This window comes from Sturnira hondurensis, unplaced genomic scaffold (assembly GCF_014824575.4).
Source record: "Sturnira hondurensis isolate 20B ecotype Veracruz unplaced genomic scaffold, ASM1482457v3 Scaffold0014384, whole genome shotgun sequence".
Taxonomy (NCBI): domain Eukaryota; kingdom Metazoa; phylum Chordata; class Mammalia; order Chiroptera; family Phyllostomidae; genus Sturnira; species Sturnira hondurensis.
The window spans coordinates 25858617-25882441 of record NW_028087015.1 but is presented as its reverse complement, the minus strand read 5'-3'; the positions used below and the strand labels follow the sequence as shown (position 1 = coordinate 25882441).

Genomic DNA, 23825 nt, shown 5'->3' with positions numbered 1-23825 from the left:
ACCAATAGAGAGGCTTTAACTGAAATAGCACTAATCATTTTCATGGGACTTAGAGTGACTCATAATTTTAAATAACAAGGATGTCTAAATCAAGCATTTTCAACCTTATGGACCTTCAAGGAGATTGCTCAGTCTCCCGCACTTTTGGCCCTCTGAGCAAGCCTGGGTGGGAGGGGGCCCTGTGGTCAATGTAATACCTTATTTTGGGGCTCCTTCTCACTTCCAGAGTGAGGCTAGCTTTAGGCTCTTTACAGAAATTTTTATTTGATCCTAAGAAAGGAATGGACCATGGAAAAATTGTAAAGTCAATGAAGTTTGTCTTCAGTGTCTTCCAGCTGAACTTTTAACATTGTTTTCTCCTTATACTGCCTGGAATTCTACCCTTATTGTCATCACTTAGAGTAAAGATAGGGAACAAGTCTCCACATCACAGAATCTTAGAATGTTAGAGTTTTTTTTTTTTTTTTAAGATTTTATTTATTTATCTTTAGAGAGGAAGGGAAGGAGAGAAGGAGAGAAATATCAATGTATGGTTGCCTCTCCTGAGTCCCCTGCTGGGAACTGGCCTGTAACCCAGGCATGTGCCCTGACTGGGAATCGAACCATGATCGTGTGGTTCGCAGGCCCGGGCTCAATCCACTGAGCTACACCAGCCAGGGCAGAATGTTAGAGTTTTTAGGGATTTGAGTGACTGCCTAGTCTAACTCCACTAAGGTTAAGGGTCCTGCCTCTGCCAGAGGTTAACGGGAGTGGCGATGTAGGCGGGTCTTCTAAGCCTGTGCTTGTGTGATTACATACCACAATCACTTTCAAAGGTTCTTAATTAAAGTAGATATTTCTTTAGTTACTTCCATTCTGAATACGATGAAACCACAGCTCTTGTGGCTCAGATGTTCAGTTCTTATGAAGGGTTGTAAGGATGTGGCATCTAATTTCTTCCATCACCTGACTGCCTTAAGGTCTTGTTTCATAGCTACCTTAGAGGTGCATGTTCTTCTTTGACCAGATCATGACTTTCTTGCAGGAAGGATGTGGGCTCCTATAATTGCTCGCCTCATCCATTGGCTTCAGAATTGAATTACTGATAAAGCAAAAAGCACAACAAATATTAATACGAAATGTTACAAATACTTGGAAGTCAGAATCATGATCCCTCTACAGTTGCCCCCAGCAATGCACATCCTCCTGACTTTTGTCCCATGAAACAGAAAGAAATGAGGTCCATAGACTGTGGCCAGAATTGTAGTCAGGATTTCAAAGTGCCAGCTTACATAATGCAACTCTGAGTAAACTTCTTCCCCAATAACTCCCAGGGTTTTTCTTTGTTAACAAAAGCTGTTGAATTAGCATTACCTCCAGGTATGATTGGGCATAATAATCAATGCATACTAATAAAGTCTTTTGAGAGATGTTAGAGGCTTTATATTATAAATATCAATTGATGATGCAGACTTCTTGGATCCTATGTAGATGGGCACTTTATTTAGTAATCAGGACCATTTTATGTTCAGTTTCCTTTCTTTACACTTTCTTTTCAAGTGTTTTCTTACTTGGTTCCTTCTTAACTTTGCTTCACTCAGTGTAGTAAAGCCTACAGCCTCAAAACTGGGAGAAAGGGTTTTTCATGGTTACCTCCTCAGCAATTATTGCAGAATGTTTTTAAGATTTTCAAATTGTATACCTTTAGACAGGTATCACCTATTTACCATATCCACCCCCTATCTATTGTGCTACAGCAGAACCACCTCTCTTATTTATATAAGAGATAAAGAGTGTATAAGTGTTTAATTTTGTGACCACATGTGGCAAGAGGCACATATTGGACAGCATCTCTCTAGAAAGAGAAAGCAAAATGTTTATACATTTTATCCTTCCTTAATTATTTTTCAAGCAGAAATGGAGAGCAAAATGTATAAGCATTTTGCTGTGTATAAACATCAGTATAACAGCATATATGTAGAGAAATGAGCACTTTGAATCCCAACTCTGGCTCTTACTACAGGGGACTTTAAGGCAGTTACTTTACTTTTCTGAACCTTGGATTTCTCGTGCATAAAATAGATGCCTGAATTCATAAATGCCTAGACAGTTGTTTGGGGGTTTTAATAAGAATGTATGTGAAGTGCTTGGCCGGTTCTTGACAAGTAACTATCAGTACCATTATATCCCACTGGGGAGTCTGGGTAAAATTTTCTTTTTTCCTTTTCCTTTTGCTGAGAGAGAGAGAGAGAGAGAGAGAGAGAGAGGGAGGGAGGGAGGGAGGGAGGGAGGGGAATGTGCTGTTCTGCTCATTTATGCATTCATTGGTTGTTTCTTGTATGTGTTCTGACAAGGGTTTGAATGTGCAATTTTGGTTTATCGGGATGATGCTCTAACCAACCAGGGCTGCAGGAGAGTTCTGAGTAATCTCTTCAGTCTGGTTCCTCTTTTTTGAGGTTTTCTACATCCCAGTCAGTGTCCTATGTTGTTTGCATTTTGATCTCTCCCTTCCTTCATTACTTCCTGGCAGTTATTCCGATGTTTCACCTTTCAAGTTCTTGACATTTGCCACTTAGACTCTTGGTAATCAATCCTGCTTTTCACCCCCAATTCTATTTGTGACTCACCGTCTAGGCCTGATGCAGGCTTTCCACTTCCCTGGCACTGGCCCCGGGTTTTTTCTTGCTCTTCTCCAGAAAATAAACTGGGAGCGATAACCCTGCCCACTGACTGCATGAGAAGAAGTGTGGGCTTTCTCAAGACGGGCACTGTTCAGTCCCTTTACCTGAACCTGACATTGAAATCCTAATGGGATTTAATTTGGTAGCTAAGGCAAACTGATTTAAGTGCTGCGTGAATGTAAAATGGCATGGTTTAATTCAGACACGCAAAGAGTTAAACACAATTTAGCTTGGTGGTGCATGGAACTTGCTTGATGAGGAATAATAACAAATGTAAGAGAAACACTGACTGAGTGTTTGGAGGATTGGGCCAGTCCTCCTGCCCCTTTGCTGGGAACGCTGCCCTGGGCCTGGGGGAAGGTGGGAATGCAGAGTAGAGAATCTGGGAAGGGAACTTCCTGATGCTGAGTGACTATGACAGTGCTAATTATGCTAAATTGCTACGGTCTGCTGGTTTTTTTTTTAACGTAAAAGTTTAAACTCAAAGAAGCTTTCCAATCCAATCTTAAATGAATGGCTTCAGAAAGTACCACATAAAGTAAATATGGCTATTTTCTTCTGAAAATTCAGATGACAAGATACCAATAAATGCCACTTTGGTGAACATGTGTACATGATGTAACTCCTCAGCCAGGCAGGGAGCTTGTAGACAAATTACTTGTCCTATTTTTGCGGGTCCTAAAGACAAAGAAGCAGTCAAACATCTGATCTTTGAACAAATGCCTCCTAAAATAGAGCTGCCCTAATCATTGGCAGCATTAGGCCTGCTAGTTATGCGCTTTGGAGAAACACAGATGGCTCAGAGTTGCACAGGGCAAGTTTATCCACAGTAATGACAGAGAGGGCCCTAATCAGGATGGGGCCAGCTATTTTCTGCTGTGCTGTGTGGAGTCTTGACCTTTTCCTGGTTTTAAGACCCAGCATAATTCCTGCCTCTTCAACAGCTTTCCCTTAAACCCATTCTTTCTTGTTTGATTTTGTCTCTACTTTGTCTCCTCTTTTATATTCCAGACTATAGAATGAATTTGGCAAGAATTATGCACAACCCTGAACCAGCTCCTCTCTAGTTGTCCTGACCAGCTCATAAAATGTGTTATTTAAGGCTTCTCATGGTCATGTTTTATTTTCCAGTGAAATTGGAAGCTCCTTGAGGAAAGAGACTATTCCTTATGCCACTCTACCTCCGAGCCCTGCCCAAAGCGGGTGTGTTGATTGTGTTTTCCCTAGAGGCTGACTCTGGGGAAATGCCCACCACGTTGAGAGACAGGCCGTTCCAGCCTTTCAGCCGCGGGGGCTCCTTCAGCATCAATTGTCCTCAGCTGACTGGACTCTGTGCACGTCGGGAGTGAGGGACCCCTTCTAGCATCTCAAGTTACTTATGGAAGTTATGTACTAACATTCAAAGTATAATATCAATGAATAACATAGCAAAATATTTCAAGTTGTGATTTGTACCCTTAATTTTTATGAAGCATTTTATTTGTTCATGTCTTGTGTCCCGAGGGACTGAAAGAGAAAGGGGTGTGGATGGAAGAACAGAACTACCAGAACCCCCCCAACACACACCATACATACCACACATGCTTGCAGAGGACACACACCACACATGTGTGTACCACACACATACTACATGCAACACAGCACACATACACACACCACATAGGTGTACACACATACAAAATTCAAAATTCTTGTGACACTTTTTGGGGCCCTGTTTTGCATTATATTGGAAAAATATTTACACAATTGAATTAAAAAAATTTTTTTAAAAAATTTTATTTATTTATTTATCTTTAGAGGGGAAGGAGAGAGGGGGAGAGACATCAATGTATGGTTGCCTTTTGTGCGTCCCCTGCTGGGAGTTGGCCTGCAGGGAACTGGCCTGCAACCCAGGCATGTGCCCTACTGGAAATCGAACCGCAATCCTCTGGTTCGCAGGCCTGTGCTCAATCCACTGAGCTACGCCAGCCAGGGCTACACAACTGAATTTTTGTTGTCAGATCAGAGATTTGTCTTATGTTTCTTGTGCTTTCCCATAATACCCTTAAAAAGTATTTGTTGGATAAGTGTGGCATCTTTACATATTTAAATGGCAGTAAGTATATCATTTTTTCTTTTCAGTAGCCTAGGAAATTTTTCCTTAAGTACTATGCACTCAGTGAATATGCTAGAATTTCACCACTCTCTTCAAGACCATACTCAAAATTTCCACTTAGATTTTTCACAGTTTACTGTGCCTTTTAAGTTATGGGAAACTAGAAGCCATTAGGTGTGACCCCTCCCAAGTCCCCTTTCTTCCTTGTTCTATCGATATTTAGTGAGTGGTTTTCAGTCTCTTGGCTGCATTTGCCACTGCTATTTAATTCCTTCCCATGTGACTCTCTGTCCCCTTGACTCCATAGGTGGCTTAAACCTTGTGCCTTCCTGGCACTTCTCATGCCCCCGTGTCATTGGTGGGCATATTTTTCCTTTGCTTCTTCTAAATACTGGCAGTTTTCTGGAGATTTGTCTTGTACACCTCTGCTAACAATGAACTCTTCCCTGGTTGATCCCTTCATACTCTTAGTCCTAACTATCCTCAAACCCATGCTGTGACCCTCAAATGTGTATTTCTAAGGTAGATGCCTCTCCCTGAGACTCAGAACCTCACATAAAAACATCCTGCCAGTCCGCCATTCCCATGAGGAGGGCCTGTGTTTTACTTTTCCATGCACCCGAGGCACTTGTAGGATGCTCTGAAATTGCGTGATTTTTCTCACACTTTGGTAACTCACCTTCATTTTTACAAACAAGAAAATAAAACTTTGAGAATGTTGTAACTTCAAGGTCAAGATGCTTGTGATAGTTTTCGAATTTGTGACTGATGACTTACCCTGTGCAGAGCCGTGAATGCCTTCCTCTCCAGATTTCCTGATCTGTGACCATCCTTCCCTGCATGTATGGGAATACAAGAAATCGTCCTCTCTGCTGATGCACTGACCGTGGAAAGCAGGCACCCTCATGCAGAGCTTGCCTTCTGAAATCGTACCATAACACCTTAGGCCAGGGAAGAAACTGACTTTGGGGAAAGGTAGTGTCCGTTTGGCTTAGGTTTGCAAAGAATACAACATTCTGATCATACAGTGAACATAGGGGCTTGGAAAGACCGTGTATATTATCTAGTTTATGTCCTTATTCTCAGATATTGGCAAAACTAGGGTTACGTTGCTCTGTATAGAGATTTCCTTACATTTTCATGGAATAGGTTCATGTTCTTTAGTAATACTGTGTTCAGTGGATTATCCTTTGGTGTGCTATTTTGGGTAGCTGGGCCTATGCTTCCTGGAAGACTTGAAGTTCCAGGACTTTCTAGCACCAGATATCACTGGCTTAACACTTTCAAAATCCATATTCGTTGTATTTTCCAGAGCCTCCCCAGAATAAATATCCATATAGTAGGGTTTATGACATCCCCATAACCTGCGGACAGTGATATTCTGTAATGTGGTAGAATATAGATGACTCTTCTGTATTTCGAAGTTAACGTCCAGTGTTCAGAATAGTTACACTTGTTTCTGACAGCTCTTCAGGGACCGACTTCATGTCTCTGCTGTTACTCTGAAGCAGGGAGGATACTTTCTTTGTTAAAAGGGAGATCCAGCCCTGGCTGCTGTAGCTCAGTGGATTGAGCGCGGGCCTGTGAACCACACGATCGAGGTTCGATTCCCAGTCAGGGCACATGCCTGGGTTGCAGGCCAGTTCCCAGCAGGGGACTCATGAGAGGCAACCATACATTGATATTTCTTTTCTTCTCTCCTTCCCTTCCCCTCTAAAGATAAATAAATTAAATTTAAAAGAGGGATATCCAAGGTGGTCAGGATGTATGTTAACAACACGATTACTGCGTTTCGGCTTCCTGCATGCATTCTTAGGCAGACTGCTACAGCATGGAGAAAGGAGGAGCTTTGGGGCCTGTGTGTGCGAGATCTGAGTGCCTGGTAGCAGTACACAGACGTCAGAGGCATTTTGTTCAGAGACTTAGTAAAATGAGTACCTGCCTTTCAGTAATTTTCAAAATGCTATTACCCCTGTGTAAGAGAAAGGAATTTTGCATTATGATTTGCTTTCTTAACTGAGGAGGACAAAGAAGCCTTATTTATCTAGTTAAAAATCTCATTTCATACTAATTTGATATGAGGAAATTATTTTTCTGGAGACCTCAGTGATCTTTAGTATATGTGACAATGACCTCTCTGGCAATACTGAGACTGACTGGTCGTACTGATTCTACACATTTACTTCCTGCACTGCGGTTTGCATTTCCACTGAAGGCACAGTATCAAACTCTACCCTCAATGTTAATGAAATGATATCAAGACCACTTTACTTTTTGAGAGGTTAGCAATAAGTTTATTTTCTTTCATTTGGATCATTATTATTATCATAGCAATTTATAACTCTAAATTAGTATCTTAGTGTTAAGGTAATAGTAATGCTGGATTACTGAACTATAGTGTTAAAAGAACTGACAATGTATTGCTCTTTCATTTGTGGTATGTCTCATGCGATTTCAAGTAATTAGCAAACTTATCAGAAGACCTGGTACTGACAGGCTTTTGAACAATAGTCTCTTACTCCATGGGAAGACAAGAGACTGCCTTTTAAAGATACTCATAAAATAGTTCTATTGCCCTGTGAGAGTCCCCTCTACTGCTGAATTAGATGCATTAATTCTCTGCGAAGCAGAGTAACACCTCTTGGCTGTTTCCTAGATGCAACCAATTAATTGTCATGAAATGGAGAACTGTAAAGTGAAAAAAAAACCTCTTGAATCTTTCATAGGTCCTGAGTTCATACTTTTATCAGACTTCTTTTTAGTGTCTAATTTTTGATGGCAACCTACTGAAGATATTACATGAAAAAAAAACTTGGTAAATAAAATAAACATGGTAGATTTTTGTACTTTTCATTGAATCCAAGAATCGAGGCCAAAAGAAACATTTATTCCATAAACCTTTAGGCACACTAAGAATTTGTAAGTACAGCTTTTTTAGTAGTATTTATTAGGCTCAGGCCAATAGTTATATGTATGTGTCCTTGCCAATGGGATTGAATGAGTCTAAATTTTTATTCCAGATGTGTACCATTACTCACTAGGAGAAATCATGTAGGCCATGGATTGGTGTAACCTGGTTGAAAACGACACACATTAGAAGTTATTTATTGAAGTGTTTTGTGCGGAGGATGTTGCCTGCTTTATCTTGGTTGATGACTAGGTGGTTTATTGTCATTCTTGCTTTATCTAGGAGAACGTGCAGGCTCTGAACTAGGTCTATAAACTACTGCACGTGCTCACATGTAGGCCTGGCACCTAGTTCAGCCTCTGGCAGAACGAGTGCTCAGTGACTATTTGATGAAGGAAGGATATGGAATGTGCTCACGTGCAAACCGGTAAGAGGCACAGGCAGATTTTAACCTTACATCTTGAACTTCTCTACACTCTTACCCTTCTACTCTGTCTCTTACATACCTGGATTTTGGGGAGAATGTTTCCCTTTAGGAGAAAAAAACCAGTAGGATTTTTTTATTCAAATGTCCATACTTCTATTTGGAGATTGTTTACCTTTCAGTGGATATGGTGGCTGGAAAGCCAAGGGGCTCTTTGTGTGTGCTGTGTCTTTAGTTCATCACCATTAAATTGCCAGAGTGCATTCATACTCATCAAGTTTATTTTTCTTTCTCTTATTAGAAATAGAGTTGATATAGAAAGGCGCTTTGAAGTTCCCACTTATAACTTCTATAACATTGTGTCAGAATTTTTGGATCCCCGAAGCATGGCTTTGAGGACACAGAAGAAGTCTTTAGTAATTTCTGATGATGGGTCTTAAAAGAATAGCAGGACTTGGCAAAAGTAAGACATTTTTTAAAATCACTTAAACTATTATTATGCCATTGTCTGAGAGACAGATAATTTTATTGAGAGCAAATTACAATAGACTTCATGGAGAAGAGCTTTTGCTTTTGAATTTCTTTAGAAGTAAAAAGAAAGTAAAAATTTTGACTTTGGGAGTGCAATTGTATTTTTGACTCTTGTCATAGTTGACATACAGAGAAACAAGAGATTTTAAATGTTTCTTAAGACTAGAAAGTAACACACAAATCAAGCAATTTCTCCAAGACTATTAAATTTAACATGACAATAAAAAGAATTCAGGGCCTTATGACAGGTGGTGGTTATTGGGTACCAGGAGGAGGAGACTTTATAAAATGCATTTCTTTAATAAACATTTATTGAGTGCCCACTGTGAGCCAGCCACTGTTCCGGACCCAGGTGCTTGGAACACAGTGATGAACGAGACAGGAAAGGCCCCCCCGTGGAGCTTAGATGCTAGTAGTAGCAGCCGGGAAATAGACAGACAAGTATGTTGTTACTGATATTGATGTTCTTTGGATGGAAATAAACCAGATGTTAAGCTGTGTGTTATAGTCAGAAAATCCTCTCTGAAAATATTTAATTTGAACAGAAATCTAAAGAATGAAGGGAAACTTTCGGGCAGAGGAACTAAATACTCTAAAGGACCTGAGGACTTAAGTGTGGCATTTTTAGAAACAAGGTACGAGTGGAAGGGAGAAGGATAAGCAATGTAATGCAGAGGTGGGATGAGTCAGACCACTAATGGCCTACTAGGTCAGGGTCAGGAGATGGGCTTTTGTTCTGATAACAGTATATCGGTCGCGCATTGGAAACTTTTAAGTGGTGCAGTGGTAAGATTGGCATGTCAGAAGGAAATTGTGGCTGTCTGTGGTTTTGGGAGAAAAATGCTATGGTGGAAGCAGGGAGATCCAATAGGAGGTCATTGTGTAGCGAAGGCCAGGTGTGGACAAGAATGGAGGCAGAAAAAATGGGTGGATTTAATGTGCATTTAAGGTGTCGAGCATAGGATGTGCTGAAAGCTTAGAAGAGGGGGTCAGTGGAAGGGAGGAATCAAAAGTGACTTCTGAATTTTTATTTTTTGATTTTAATTGTTGTTCAAGTACAGTTTTCTGCCTTTTACCCCCATCCTAGCCCACCCCTAGACATCCCTCTTGTTTCCGTCTCCCCTAGTTTTTGTCCATGTGTCCTTTATACCTGTTCCTGCAAACCCTTCCCCTTTTCCCCTGAAATTCTCTCCCCTCTCCCCTGACTTCTAAATTTTTTGCTTCATTGGGTAGTGGCACAATAAAGAATGGGCCGGGAATAGTCAGCTGGAGAGAAGGAAGGAAATACATCGACCTAGCTTTTAAACTTGAGATATCGATTAGCCATCTAATTAAAGATGCCAAATTCTCAGTTGCATAGGAAAGTCTGGCTCAGGTAAGATGTCAGGGTTGGAGGAAAATGTTGTGAATTAACAGTGAGGAGATCATATTAATGCCAAGAGTCTGGATGAGACCATCTGGGGAGCAAGGGTGAACGGAGGCTTCAGCAGAGCTCTGAGATGCTGCGATGGCCATTCAGAGGTGAGTGGGGAGAGCAAGCCTCAGCAGGGCACCCTGAGGCTGAGAGGCCAGTAAGGAGAACAAGGCGAGCAGAGTGTTCAGTTCCTCAGTCCCAGAAGAGAGAATGGTGCTTCAAAAAGAAGGGTGTGCTCAGCTGTGTTCATGTTAGAGGCTGAGAAGGAGGAGGACAGTGAAGTTACCTGTAGCACAGGAGGTAGCTTCTGTGCTATTGTTTGAACTGTGTGTTGATGGATGCCATTTCTAGCTTTGCATTGGATGAGTATATAGAACGTACTCATGGTATTGATACAGTATTTTAAAGAGGGTAACAACTGGTCAGTGTTTTATAAGTACAGGTGTTACTGAAGTAATATAAAGGGATGAGCAAAAGTAAGTTTACAGTTGTTCGTATGGAAGAAGAAATGCAAGTTGTGATTATTACGTTAGCTTTATTAACTGAAAAGAATGTCACAGGGGCACAGCGCACTTTGGTACAGTCTTGTAAGTGCTCAAATTGCCAAGCTTCATTACTTACGTATTCATGTAGTCTTTGGAAATCAGCCAACACACCTGAATTTCAGTGACCTGGTTGGGTTAGCCCCACTGACCATGAGGTGGCTGAATTGAAACCTAGTTTGGCTACCCCTGTATATGTCCCAACTCTCACAGTTGAGCTAGAATTTTTCAATTGCTTTATTTTGTAGATTTAATAGGTTTTCAAGAGGCTGGGTTCCTATAGTACCATACCAGAAAAACACAGGTTCTTGAATGTTAGTGCCCCATGGCTCACTCAGTATGTTGTAATGAAAGAGTCTATTTAATTGCAGGGCTGCAGAGCTGGCAGCCCTATCCACAGCCCTAAAAAGGTAAAGTCATAGTTGCATTGTATTTCATAGAAGGTGTACTGTTATCCTTGTCATGTCAAGAAATAAGAAAAAGGTGCCTATTGATGAAAATATTAAAAAAGCAGACCCATTCTCAGAAATGGTGACAGAGCAGATCCCTGGCAGGAGGTGTGACAATGAAATCATCCTCATTAATGGACGTGGTTTAAGCATTTCGAATGCTCCCTCCATGCTGTGGGAGACACAAAACAACAAGACTGTGCAGACCCAAAATGTTGAACATTTCATCAGTGTGGCACCTTCAACCTTAAATCTCATTCTGTTTATTCTGCTCTTACGTGAGAAAATAATCAATTTTTATAGGCCATTGCACGTGCTTTCTCTAATGGCCTTTTGAAAAAATCAAGGTTTTTGTACTCTAATCACATGCCTTCTACTCAACGTTTAGTCTCATTCTGTTTATTCTGATCTTATCTGAGAAAAGTGATTTTCCCAGGCCAAGTACATACACTTTCTTCATATGGCTTTCTGAGAAAAAGCAAGGTGTTTGCACTGTAATCACATTGTTTATGTCTGTGTCTACTACGGGAGGGCCATGTATTTGTTTTGCCACATTTAGCAAGTGATAATAAAAATTTGAGAAGTTTTTACATTTCAAATGGGGGAAAATAGAATTGAAAATTATTTTAAAAGGTGAAATTGAAGAGCTAAAACTTGGAAAACAAGTTTGGCAGCACTCAAAAAACTCTACTTAGGAAATTGGCTAAATTCTCGGTAAAACTCTTAGTCCAACAGACACATAGGTAGGCATAGGCGTTACAAAGGTCGTGGGAGACCACACTTGCAGGGCTCGTTTCTATAGTTTGTTTTAGAGACCACGGGAAAGTGGCAGCAGTTCCTTAAGAGGAAACCTAGCATATACGTCAACTAGAAACTGGTAATCACATTCACAACTCAAAACCCCAAACTGGCTGGCTAATTTAATGAAAAACTGGATTAAATCTTGGTTCTTCAGTGGTGAAAACAAAGGAATGATAGTGGTGGTTTACTTGAAAATCTGGTAATTGTTCAGAAATTAATGGATACCAATGAAAGTCATGACATTAAAGACATTGGCTCATATAATGTTATATGTCAATCATATCTCAGTCTTTAAAAAAGCAAAGATATCCATCTTCAGTTGCAAGCAGGGGAATGCAAATTAGCACCAAGAATGGATACTCACTAGAATGCCAAAATGTAGAAGCCTTTCTATATTAAATGTTGGCAAGTATATGGGGTAATGGAAACCCCTACACTGCTGCTAATGGGAACGTAAACTAGGACAGCTGCTTTGTAGAAGCAGTCCCATATTACCTTGTAAAGTTAAACACATGCATGCCCTATGACCAACAATTTCTTTCTGATGTATTATATAAGTACTGGAGAAATCCTTAACACATATGAATCAGGAGACACATATAAGAATATTTGTAGCTGTATTATTTGCAGTGGTACAATACCTAGAAATAACTCACAGGATCATTGACAAGAAATGGATGAGTGTATTTTACTAAAATCACAGAAGAGATTAAACAAGTGTGAAAATGAATGAACTACAACTGGATGCAAACACATCTTAGAAATGTAATGTTGAGTGAAAAAAAATGTTTTATGGGATTACACATAATATAATAATACATTTATAAAGCTCAACCAAGCAAATTGAAATGATACATTGATTAAGGATGCCTACATGTGTTGTAAATTATTTTTCAAAAAGGAAAGTTAGTAAGTACTTTCAGATGAAGAGAAGCAGGTAGATAGCTCGGAAGGAGCACAAAGTAGATAGCTTTAAGAGCAGGGACAATGTTTTGTTCTTGAGGTGGTGATGGTTCACAATTATTTTATTATTGTGCTTCCTGACTGTGTATACATGACTTGTTTTTACATGTATGAAGTAGTATGGAAAAGTAATATTTCATTAAATCGATTACTGTTGGGATCATCTTTACTGATCTAAGGTGTTCACAGGTACCTCTGCCCTTCCTTTGCTATATATATCGCAATAGCCTGATGGCAAGCAAAAGGGAAGAACCCAGATAATCCACAGTTTCATCTCACTGTGAAAGCTTAGCTCAGGTTCGGAGGTCTCACAGAAATCAGAACGTATATTTACCATTTTTGTGGAAAACGAGACATGTTGTTCAATGCCTGCTGAGCCCTCTTTCTTTATTCTTTTATTAAATTTTAGAAGTGCTGGCGAGATAACAAAATCCAATGAATCATCTGGTAAAAGGCTCACCTGTAAAGTGTAGGCGGACAGTGTGGGAGTACTGATTAAAATAAGCAGATCAAAGCCCCGATAACCTAACTCTCTCCGAAGCAGGAAGATTGGCAAAGGAGGAGCGTCCAGCAGTTGAAGTGGCCCCCAACTACCAGGAACAATGGTGTGAATGTGAGTCCAAGCCCTGCTGAGTGCTGTGTGCTTAACTGAAGAGATAATTGTATGCAAGTCTATGGAATCCCTGGGAAGATGAAAAACATAGAGTTTAGTAGATGAATAAATATTTCATAATGTTTTTTTACTTTCATGAAAGTATAGTATAATTAGGTCTTGGCTTAGTTTTTGCTTTCGACTGCCATTGTTTTCTTTTTTTTCATTCCAGAATTTTATTAACTCCCCGCCCCAGAGTCATTACTTTCCTGTGCACTTTATATTTAGCTTTGGCAAAGTTTAAGGCTCCAATTTCTGTAAAAAGAAAGATGCAAAAAGTAAAATAAAGAACTGGCTCCTTTTGCCTCATCTATGAGCATAGACTCTCGGTACCATCCTTCTTAAATTATTTTTTATTGAGGTAAAATTGTTATATAATATTATATTAGTTTCAGGTGTTACAACATCATAGACGTTTGCATACAGCACAAAGTGACCACCACAGTGAGTCACTGTCCATCACCATCCTATTAACCCTCCTTACCTATTTGGCTCAACTCCCTTCCCCTCTGATAACTACCAATCTATTCTCTATAGCTGGGTTTTGTTTATTTAGATTCCACATGTGAGTGAATTTATATAGTATTTGTCTTTCTCTATCTGACCTATTTTACTTAGAATACTACCCTCAAGGTCCAGCCATGTTGTCACAGGTGGTAAGATTTCCTTTTTCATGGCTGAGTGGTATTTCACTGTACATATACCATATCTTCTTTATTCTTTCACCTATCTATAGACATTTTAAGCCATTTCCATATTTTGGCTATTGTAAATAATGCTGCAATGAACATAGGGTACATATATTTTGTACTTTTGTTTTCTTCATAAATGCTCAGAAGTAGAATAGCTGCAGAATGTGGTAATTTAATTTTTAATGTTTTTTTGAGGAAACTCAATATTGTTTTTGATAGTGGTTGTATGAATTTACATCCCACCAACAGTGTAGGTGGGTTCACCTTTCCCCACATTCTTTCCAGCAGTTGTTTCTTGTTCACTTGATAATAGCCATTTTGATTTGTATTTTCCTGATGATTAGTAAATCTTTGCATGTGCCTGTTGGCCATCTGAGTGTTTTCTTTTGAAAAATTGATATTTAGATCCTCTGCCATTTTTGAATCAACTTTTATTTGTTTTTTTTTTTTGCTCTTGAGTTGCTTGAGTATTTAAAAATATATTTTGGATATTAACCCCTTATCAGATATATGGTTTGCAACTTACCCATTTGGTAAGTTGCCTTTTTATTTTGTTACTGTTTTCCTTTGCTGTGCAGAAGTTTTTTAGTTTGATGTAGTCCCACTTGTTTATTTATGCTTTTGCTTCCTTTGCTTTTGGAGTCATATCCAAAACTTTAGTGCCATCACCAATGTCAAGGAATTTACCACCTATATTTTCTTCTTCTGTATGGTTTCAGGTACCACATTCAAGTATTTAGCCCATTTTTCAGTTAATTTTTGTGTATGATTTAGGGTAGTGATCTAATTTGTGGCTGTTCAGTTTTTCCAACCCCATTTATTGAAGAGACTGTTCTGTCTCCAGTGCATATTCTTGACTCTTTTTTCATATATTAATTGCCTATATATGTGCAGGTTTATTTCTTCTGTTCATTGAGCTATGTATCTGTTTTTTCTGCTAACACCATACTGTTTTAATTACTACAGCATTGTAATATGGTTGGAAATTAAGGAGCATGATACCTCCAGCTTTGTTTGTCTTACAATAGTGTGGTTATTCAGGCTCTTTTGTAGTTCCATATAAATTTTAAGATATTTTTTCTATTTCTGTGGAAAAATGCCAGTGGGATTTTTATAAGGATTGTGTTACATCTGTACATCACTTTGCATAGTATGGATATTTTGACAATGTTAATTTTTTCAATCTATGAGCATGGAATATTTCCCCATATATTTGCAAATTGCTTTCATCAGTGTCATAGTCTTCAGTGTACAGATCTTTCACCTACTTGGTTTAGATTTATTCCTAGGTATTTTATTCTTTCTGATGCAATTAAAAATGGAACTATTTTTCTTAATTTTTATTTCTGGTGGTTCATTATTAGTTTGTTGAAAACCAACTGATTTTTGTATAATGAAAGTTTATTGAATTCTTTTATTCTCATTTTTTAGGTGGAGTTTTTAGAGTTTTCTGTATATACTATCACATCTTCTGCTAATAGAGATAGTTTTACTTCTTCCTTTCTGACTTGGATGTCTCATTTCTTTTCTTGCCTACTTGCTCTGGCTAGGACTTCAATACTGTGTTGAATAAAAGTGGCAAGAGTGGCATCCTTGTCTTGTTCCTGGTTTTAGAGGGAAAGATTTCAGCTTTTCACCACTAAGTATGATATTTGCCTGTAGAAACAAAGAGGAGATTGGTGGTTGCCAGGGACTGGTGGTGGATGGGGGAAGTCAAAAGATTTTGGTCAAGTGTAAAAACTTCCAGTTATAAGATGAGTAAGTTCTGGGTGTGTAATATATACCATGGTGACTATAGTTAACAACACTGTATTATATACTTGAAAGGTACTATGAGGGTAAATCCTAAACGTTCTCATCACACACATAGTAACGTGCATGGGCACACACACAGAGGTAATTACATGAGGAGATGGGTGTGCTAACTTGTTTAATTGTGGAAATCATTTTTTAATATATATTTATATCAAATCACCCCCTTGCACTCCATAAACTTACACAATGTTATATATCAATTGTATCTCAAATCCCAGGGGGAAAATCTATCACCAGAGACTAGTGTATTATTGGGGTTTGGTGAGATGTTTTACTTTCTGAGTGTGTGAGTGGATAGATTTGGAGACGGAGAGTATATCCCTTACAGGGTGGAAGGATATAAAAGGACTAGGGTTTTTAAATGGAATTAAGATATTTGTCACTAACTTGTGGCTTTAGGGATGACAGCTAGTTTTTGAGAATAGTTGATATATCTCATTTTTCTCACTTGATTAAAAAACTGTATATTTGGGATCTCTTGACTGTCTGACTAAATTTCATAGCTTTGCTCCCCCATAGTTCTCTGGCCACCCATCCACACACCCACCCATCCACCCATCCACCCATCCACCCATCCACCCATCCATATTTTCTGAGTGCCTCTTGTTACCAGACACCGGGCAGTGTACATAAGGCCTCTCTATTTATTGAGTTTAGATTTTGCTCTGTCTCTGCTTCTCATGTTCATATAGGGAAACTGAGAAAAATATTTTCCAAAAATAGTAAAGTTGCCATTTGAAATTGTAGTAAACATGCCAAGAAAGAGGCATGTTCAATGTGGAAGGTATTGGCAATAAATAACTATATGTTAGTTGGTTTAATAATTATGATTTTTTTCTGCACCCATATTTTACCATTTCCAATACTAGTATCAGTTTGCTTTCAAATCCAGGATATGGATAGGAGACATATTTCTTTAAATATTCAAAAGGGTTGCATTTGCTGTGAGCTTTGTGTTAAAAATAACAGGAACCATGCAGACAGCCCTGGAATAAGCCAGGAAATTTTGCTTGCCAGACTGTCACTCTTCTGTTAATAAGAACATGAAGTGTTGTGGGCAAATATTTGTGTTCATTTACAGACATCATCAGGGCCTCAGGTAACTGACAAATGACTGCATGATACTTAGAAAAATGTTCTAAATGTATTATATCTATTTAAAAAATGTCTTTACTGTTTTCCTCTGTGCTCCCCAAAATGCAACACTGTCGCTTTGCTGCTGAGCTACACTTATAGCTGTATCATTGAGTACCTAATTTTTATTTTGGAGTAGATCTGATGCAAATGTCCACATTAATGCAACACATGCAAAGGTCAGAAGGTCCAAAATGTGGTTCCCACAGCAACTGACTTTTGTTTCTCTGGGGCTAGGCATATTTGCTTTCACTCTGGTTTGGATAAACTTTTCTATTAAATGATGTATGGGTGGAGCAGTTGTGGGACATGTTATTTAGGGATGTCTGATTTCCATCAGAAAAACTTCACTTTTGATGTTATAAAAGTCTAGAGGCTATTTTGTACTTCCCATATTCTTGAAAAATGAGGCAACCATGGGAAAGTAAAAGTGAACACTTTTTTGCTAAACAGCTATCTAACAACTGATTTAGCTATCACAGTCTTAAACCAAACCACTAATTTTGATTATGTTTATATGGGTATAAAATGGCTGGGCCATTTTCAGCAAACTAAAGTACAAGAAAAAGATTTTATTACAAGTGAAATGTTTCTGTGTAAATGTTTATGAATAGTCATTGATAAAACTTGAAACCAACAGAAACCACACTCATACTCACTATCTTCTTCCTGTTGAAATGGAAGAATTGTTTTCGCCACTGTCAAAAGTCAACACATTCAGCATGGTTTGCGTCTCCTTTCCTCCTAAGGGCGTTGGTGCCCCCATCTCCCCCTCTCACTCTCGACTCACGAAGCTTTCCCGCTGCACCAGATCATTCCCATCAGCATCCACACATCTTCCGGCATCTCTCCCTGACTCTGTGTCCTTGTAGCTACCGCCCTATTTTCTACATTCACTGTCTCCAGTTCTTCATCTCTTTATTCCAGTCCAGGGGGGCTTCTGTTCCTTTACTTCACTGCAGCTGCTGCTTTCAAGCTCAGCAAGGCTTGCTTCTCTGATGCCGAATGTCACAGTTACTTGTTGAGCTCATGTTATCCAACTCCTAAAGCACGGTACAAATTTCGAACTCAGTTGAGCACTTCTTTTTTCTTGGGGCACCTTTTTCTTTTGGTGCCTGTGACACCAGACTCTTCTTACTGCTTTTTTCTAAGGCTCCTTACAAATGCTTCCTAAACCCTTCTTCCTCTGATGTACTTATGCTGTAGCAGTCTGGAGTACACCCAGTCTTGGTCTTCCCTATTTAAAATACCGTTCTGACTTAGGGTTGCCAGATTTAGCAAATAAAAATATACAATGCTCAGTTCAACTTGACTTTCATATAACCTTTTTTTGTGTGTTGTGTGTTTCACATAACACACACATATTTACCTGTGTATCATCTATTCGTCTCATAAACTATTGGGATATATTTTAGTACAACTATGTTCTGTGCATATTCATGACATACTTATACTAAAAATTATTCATTGTATCTGAAATTCAAATTTAACTAGAGTTCCTGTATTTCTACTGTAACCTTACACAAGGTAAGCTTATTTAGTTGCTCAGAATTTAATGCTACTTCTATGCCCAGAATTTATCTCTCATTAAGTTCTAGCTTTGTGCTCTCAGCTTCCAAAGTAATATCTTGGATATATGTCTTCTCAAACTTATTATGTCCAAATGAGAATTACTTATTTTTACCCCCTCTTCATCTTACTAATGACACCAATGTTCTTTTTGCCAGCCTTTCATTACATCTTTGGGCAGGTCCCAAGGTTTATATGTTCAAAACGTATCAGAAGTATGAGTACTTTTGTTCATTTCTACTGATACTTCCTAGGTCAAGTCATGATGATAACTTGCCTGGACTTTAACTCCCGCTTCCTCACTGTTCCTCCTGCTTCTACTACATCTACTCCCCACAACTATTTATCTGTGCAAAGACACTCTTAAAGAAACTCTTTTTTTTCCAATTTTTTTATTTAATTATTTTTCAAGTACAGTTTTCTGTCTATTACTCCCATCCTATCCCACCCCCCATCCTCCCCCCTCCCTCCCATTTCCACCCTTCTCAGTTGTTGTCCATGTATCCTTTATATAGTTTCCTCTAAATCCCTCCCTTATTTCCCCTGAAATTCCCTCCCCTCTCCCCTCTGGTCACTGTTAAATAATGTCTGAGTGTGTCATTAGCTGTTTCAAAGCTCCCTCTACCTTCCATTTCCAGTGGCTTCTCACTGCCCTTTGAAGAAACCCAAATTCCTGGTTACAGCCGAGAAGGTCTCTGTAATCTGACTCTTGCTAGTATCGGTCTTCAGACTCATGCTTACCTGTTCCAGCCCTACTGACTACTGTGTTTCACTACTTCCCTACTTTTATTCCCCCTTTTTTCTCCCAGAGCATGCTTTCCCCTCTTTTTCTCTTGGTTTGATCCTTTGGATAATACCCTTCTTACCATTCTATCTGATGCTGATTTATAACTTCTATTCCTCCCATCACTGTCTCTCATATTACTCATTTTTTTATTTATCACAGTACTAATCAATACTTGAAATTGTCACATTGGTGTTTTTAAGTATTCATTTATTTTTTTCTCTTCTGGATCATAAATTCCAGGAGGAGAGGCACCTTGTTTATTTTTTTTAGTTATTTTATATCTACAGCTCCAAGAATAGAACATATTCTGTTAGACATATGGATGCCCAATAGTAGATACGCAATAAATATTTGGTGACATTGAATTAGTGGTTTTCTAAAATAGATTTGAGCTGTAGCGTGTCATGAAAACCCCTGCATCTTACCCTTCCTCAGCTTTGAAGGTACCTGTAGAATGAAAATATCTCTACTGCTTTTTCCCCACTGTATGCTGTGATGCTGAGTTGGAAATGTTGATGAGAAAACAGTAATCGCCTCCAATGCAAACACGGAAATGATTTCATCAGCTGGTATGAGCTGGCTCTGCCCCTGAGGAGAAGGCTGACATATTACAGCTGGTCAGGATCCTGCAATGGATTGTCTTTCAAAGTCAAATTTGAACCTGTCAAGAGGTGGAGAAAATGATTTGTGACCTGGAAAGATGGTAGATTAATATTTCTGAAATGCTGTGCACTAAACCCCCTGTAGCTACTTGTTTGTTCCACTATTAAGACTTCCCTCCCTCTGGTACAGGAAATGCTTTGCCAGAAACAGCGTCTTTGCTTTGTGTATAGACATTTCCTTTGCCCCAAGATGGGGTTTCCCAGTGAGGTGTAACATTCATTAGCCCCTTTGGACAATGCACTTGCTGAAACAGACTGTGTCTTTATCTCACAGCTGCGTTTTAGAGTCCAGAGGCACTGGATGTGGGGGGGAAGCTGTGATGTATGGCGCAGAAAGCAGATTGATTTTCCACAAGCTACCTTGTACCTGGAGTAATGAGAGTGGCAAATTACTTGCTCAGTGAGCAAACATGACAGGAATGTCATAAAGCAAATTTATATTTATGCAAACACACTGAGGTCACAGAGGTGGAACTTCCACAAGGTCACCTTATCCTCTGGAAGATGGCCCTCAAAATCACCACCTCGTCCTGGGAAGGCTATGCTTAGCAAAAGCTGCATAATAGCTGCTTAAGAAACAAATACTTCTAATGAATAATGGAATGCACACAGTACAGTAAGAAATAGGATAAATTGCCATGCCATTTTAAAATGAGAGTCTTCAGCGCACAGGCTATTTCTGGTGTTCATCTTGGATTTTGTGGCAGTGGAACATAAAGCATCTACTTTAATAGAGTAAAGGAAATGGAGTGATTTATCCTAGTCATGGTAGGCCTTTAGACCTCTCATTTGGTAATGGGAAAAAATCAGTGGTTGGTGGGGAAGCAGATAATTTTTCTATCTTTAGGCAGTCCAATGCGCAGCGAGCACACACGCATCTCAGAACATTTGGAACAGACAAAAGAATTTGAAAAGTCTTTAAGCGACAGAAGGGAATGGTGGTAATATTCGGTTGAAACATTTTAAGATTTCCATCTTAACGGCTTACACAATTTAAGAGGCAGTGCTGATGCTTTTAGCTGTAAGCTATTAAAAAAGAATGTTAAAATGATAATTTTGTTTTGTCAATGATTTCAGAAGTCTGCTGATTTTAAGAAGTAGTCCTGGAGTTAGAATAGTTTTTTTCCTTGTTTGATACTCAATTTGTTAATCTTTCATCATTTATTTTTTGGGATGAAGGTCTGTGCCTGGCTGTAAGTTACATGTAAGGTATAACAGAGATCAAAGGAACCATTCAGGTTCTCAAGCAGTTCATTCCTAGTAACCCGGATTGTAATGCAAAATAAATTCAGAGAAAATGAACCTTGTTAAGCTTAGTTGTGGAGACTGAGCACTGGCAAACACAACATTCTAATGTGTTTTTATCTTCTTTTGCCCCCACTGATTCCTATAATCTGGATTAGAATAGTCTGTGGGGTCTAGTTCATCAAGATAATTATAAATAACAAATGATTATGTCCTTTAACTTGATACCTTATGTGCACAATGGAATGTATATTTTCTATGTGTTGTGCACTGTCCTCAGTGTTTCATTTGTGGTGGCGAATTTAATAATCATGCTACTCCTCTTGGGTAGATTCCAGCATTCCAGCATTAGGTCCACTTTGCAGGCAAGGAGATGATTAGAGAGTGAGATGAGACCTTCGGCAAGGTCACACAGGTAGTTAGCAGAGAAGGCCGGTCTACCTGGCAGCCTCCAATAACCACAGGGAGTTGCATCAGAGGAGGAGGGGGATCAGAGGACCATTGGTTGAAAGTGACTGAATCTACATTTGAAGTAAGAAATATACTCTACCATAGGGGCCAGAACTCTGGCCTCAAAGCTTCCTTTCTTGGGCGCAAAATTTGAAGATTGATTGTTGTAATTGCCAAAGTTATTATAGCTTCTGCTACTTCCAAAACTGCTTCCATCATTACCAAATCCATTATAGCCATCCCCACTGCCACCGTATCCACCACCACCATGGCTGCCACCAGAGTTACCTCAACCACTGAAGTTTCCTCCATGACCAAACTCCACTGAAGTTTCCTCCATGACCAAAGCTGTCCTTCCCACCAACACCACCTCCACAACCAAAACCCAAGTTTCCAGAACCACTTCGACCTCTTTGGCTGGGTGAAGCCCTAGCCATTTCTTACTTAGATAGGGCTTTCCTCACTTCACAGTTGTGACCATTCACAATGTGATATTTCTGAAGGACAATCTTGTCTACAGAGTCAGGCTCATCCAAGGTTATAAAAGGGAAGCCTCTCTTCTTGCCGCTGTCTCGGTCAGTCAGGATTTCAATCACCTCAGGGTTCCCATACTGTTCAAAATAACCTCGCAGGTGATGTTCTTCAGTGTCTTCTCTAATACCACCCACAGCAATCTTTTTCACAGTGTTGTGGGCACCAGGTCTCTGAGAATCTTCTCTTGAGACAGGCCTCTTTGGTTCCACAAGTCTTATGTCCACCTCGTGTGGCCTTGCTTTTATGGCTGCAGCTACCTCCTCCGCAGTGGCGAACATGACAAACCCAAAGCCTCCGGAGCGCTTGGTGTTTGGCTCTCTCATCCCCACGCAGTGTGGGAGCGTTCCTCATTGATCATCATTGCTCCTCAGACTCTCGTGGGTTGTTTCAAAACTCAAACCTCAGATAAAGAGATTTTGCAGCTATTTGGGCTCTTTGGGAGACTCTGACTTTGACAGGACGACTGCAGGAGGGAAGACTTCAGCGATGCTTACTCGTCCACGGCCACTGGCAGAAAGGCTGTGGCGGTGGCAGAAGGTTTTAATTGCTGCCAGGAAACACAGCTTAGCAGGAGAGGAGCCGGAGAAGTGACAGGGAAGCTCCAGGTTACAACAGATTTGTGACAAGCCCAGTGGTGGCAGGGCCTAGCTTCTACAAAGAAGACATGATGTAGGCAATACTTGTGTGCATGGGCAAGAACACCCATGCACTCGAGGACTGCATTTGTGACTACTTGTATTACAGGTTATCTTAGATTCTGTTCTGCGGAAAGTGTAAAGCATTCCAACAGAGGGTTTTAATGTACAATTTTTTTTACACCCATGTTGTTAATTCGTGAGTGCAGTAGTCTGATCATGACACTGAATAAATGTGTCTTTTACAAAAAGGAAAGAAATATACTCTAGGTTTTAGTATGTGGCTGACTAAGACATTTTTATGTACAATTACAAGTGATACAGAGTGGAAGTTGGGGTTTCATCTCGGACCTAGGCACTGAGGATCCGGTAATACCCGCACCTCGGTTCACTCCGAAATTCTTGCTTTGGGTTCTTTTGATGATCTTTTGGGTCCGCTTTGTTCTTGCCTCATGCCAGTGTATGTCGGATTGTTGCATTTGTGCTTGGGGCCCCTAGTTTTTCTTCCAAGAGTCTTTTTAACCATTTGATCCTTTAAGGTGCAGGCTGTCACCGCATTTCTAAGGAAGATAGTGTCCCTTAAAAACTTTGTGAAGTGTGAGTTGCTATATGTACTTGTTGCCGTGTGAGGGAGGATGTGGCTCTGATTGCTTCCTTCTGATCCGAGTGGCCTTTCCATGGGGTGTGCTTTTCAGGCTGCAATTAAGATTTGAATTGACTTGAGGTGGGAAAAGACCTGATCGGACCGTAACTAACGACAAACTGCCCATTCGTCAGGAACATGGACAACTCAGGGCTCTAATCCCTTAGGGACATTCTGATTTCATCATTTCATCTCTCTGTTGTGTGGGTCACACAGTAAT

The 23825-nt window shown here is 39.7% G+C and overlaps 1 protein-coding gene and 1 pseudogene across 1 annotated transcript in view; one reads left to right on the top strand and one right to left on the bottom strand.

Annotated features, from left to right (window-relative positions):
- TAFA2 (TAFA chemokine like family member 2) overlaps window positions 1-23825 on the top strand; it is a 443544-nt gene that overhangs the window by 261447 nt on the left and 158272 nt on the right. The window lies entirely within an intron of this gene.
- LOC118998853 (heterogeneous nuclear ribonucleoprotein A1-like) overlaps window positions 1-23825 on the bottom strand; it is a 45334-nt pseudogene that overhangs the window by 17161 nt on the left and 4348 nt on the right.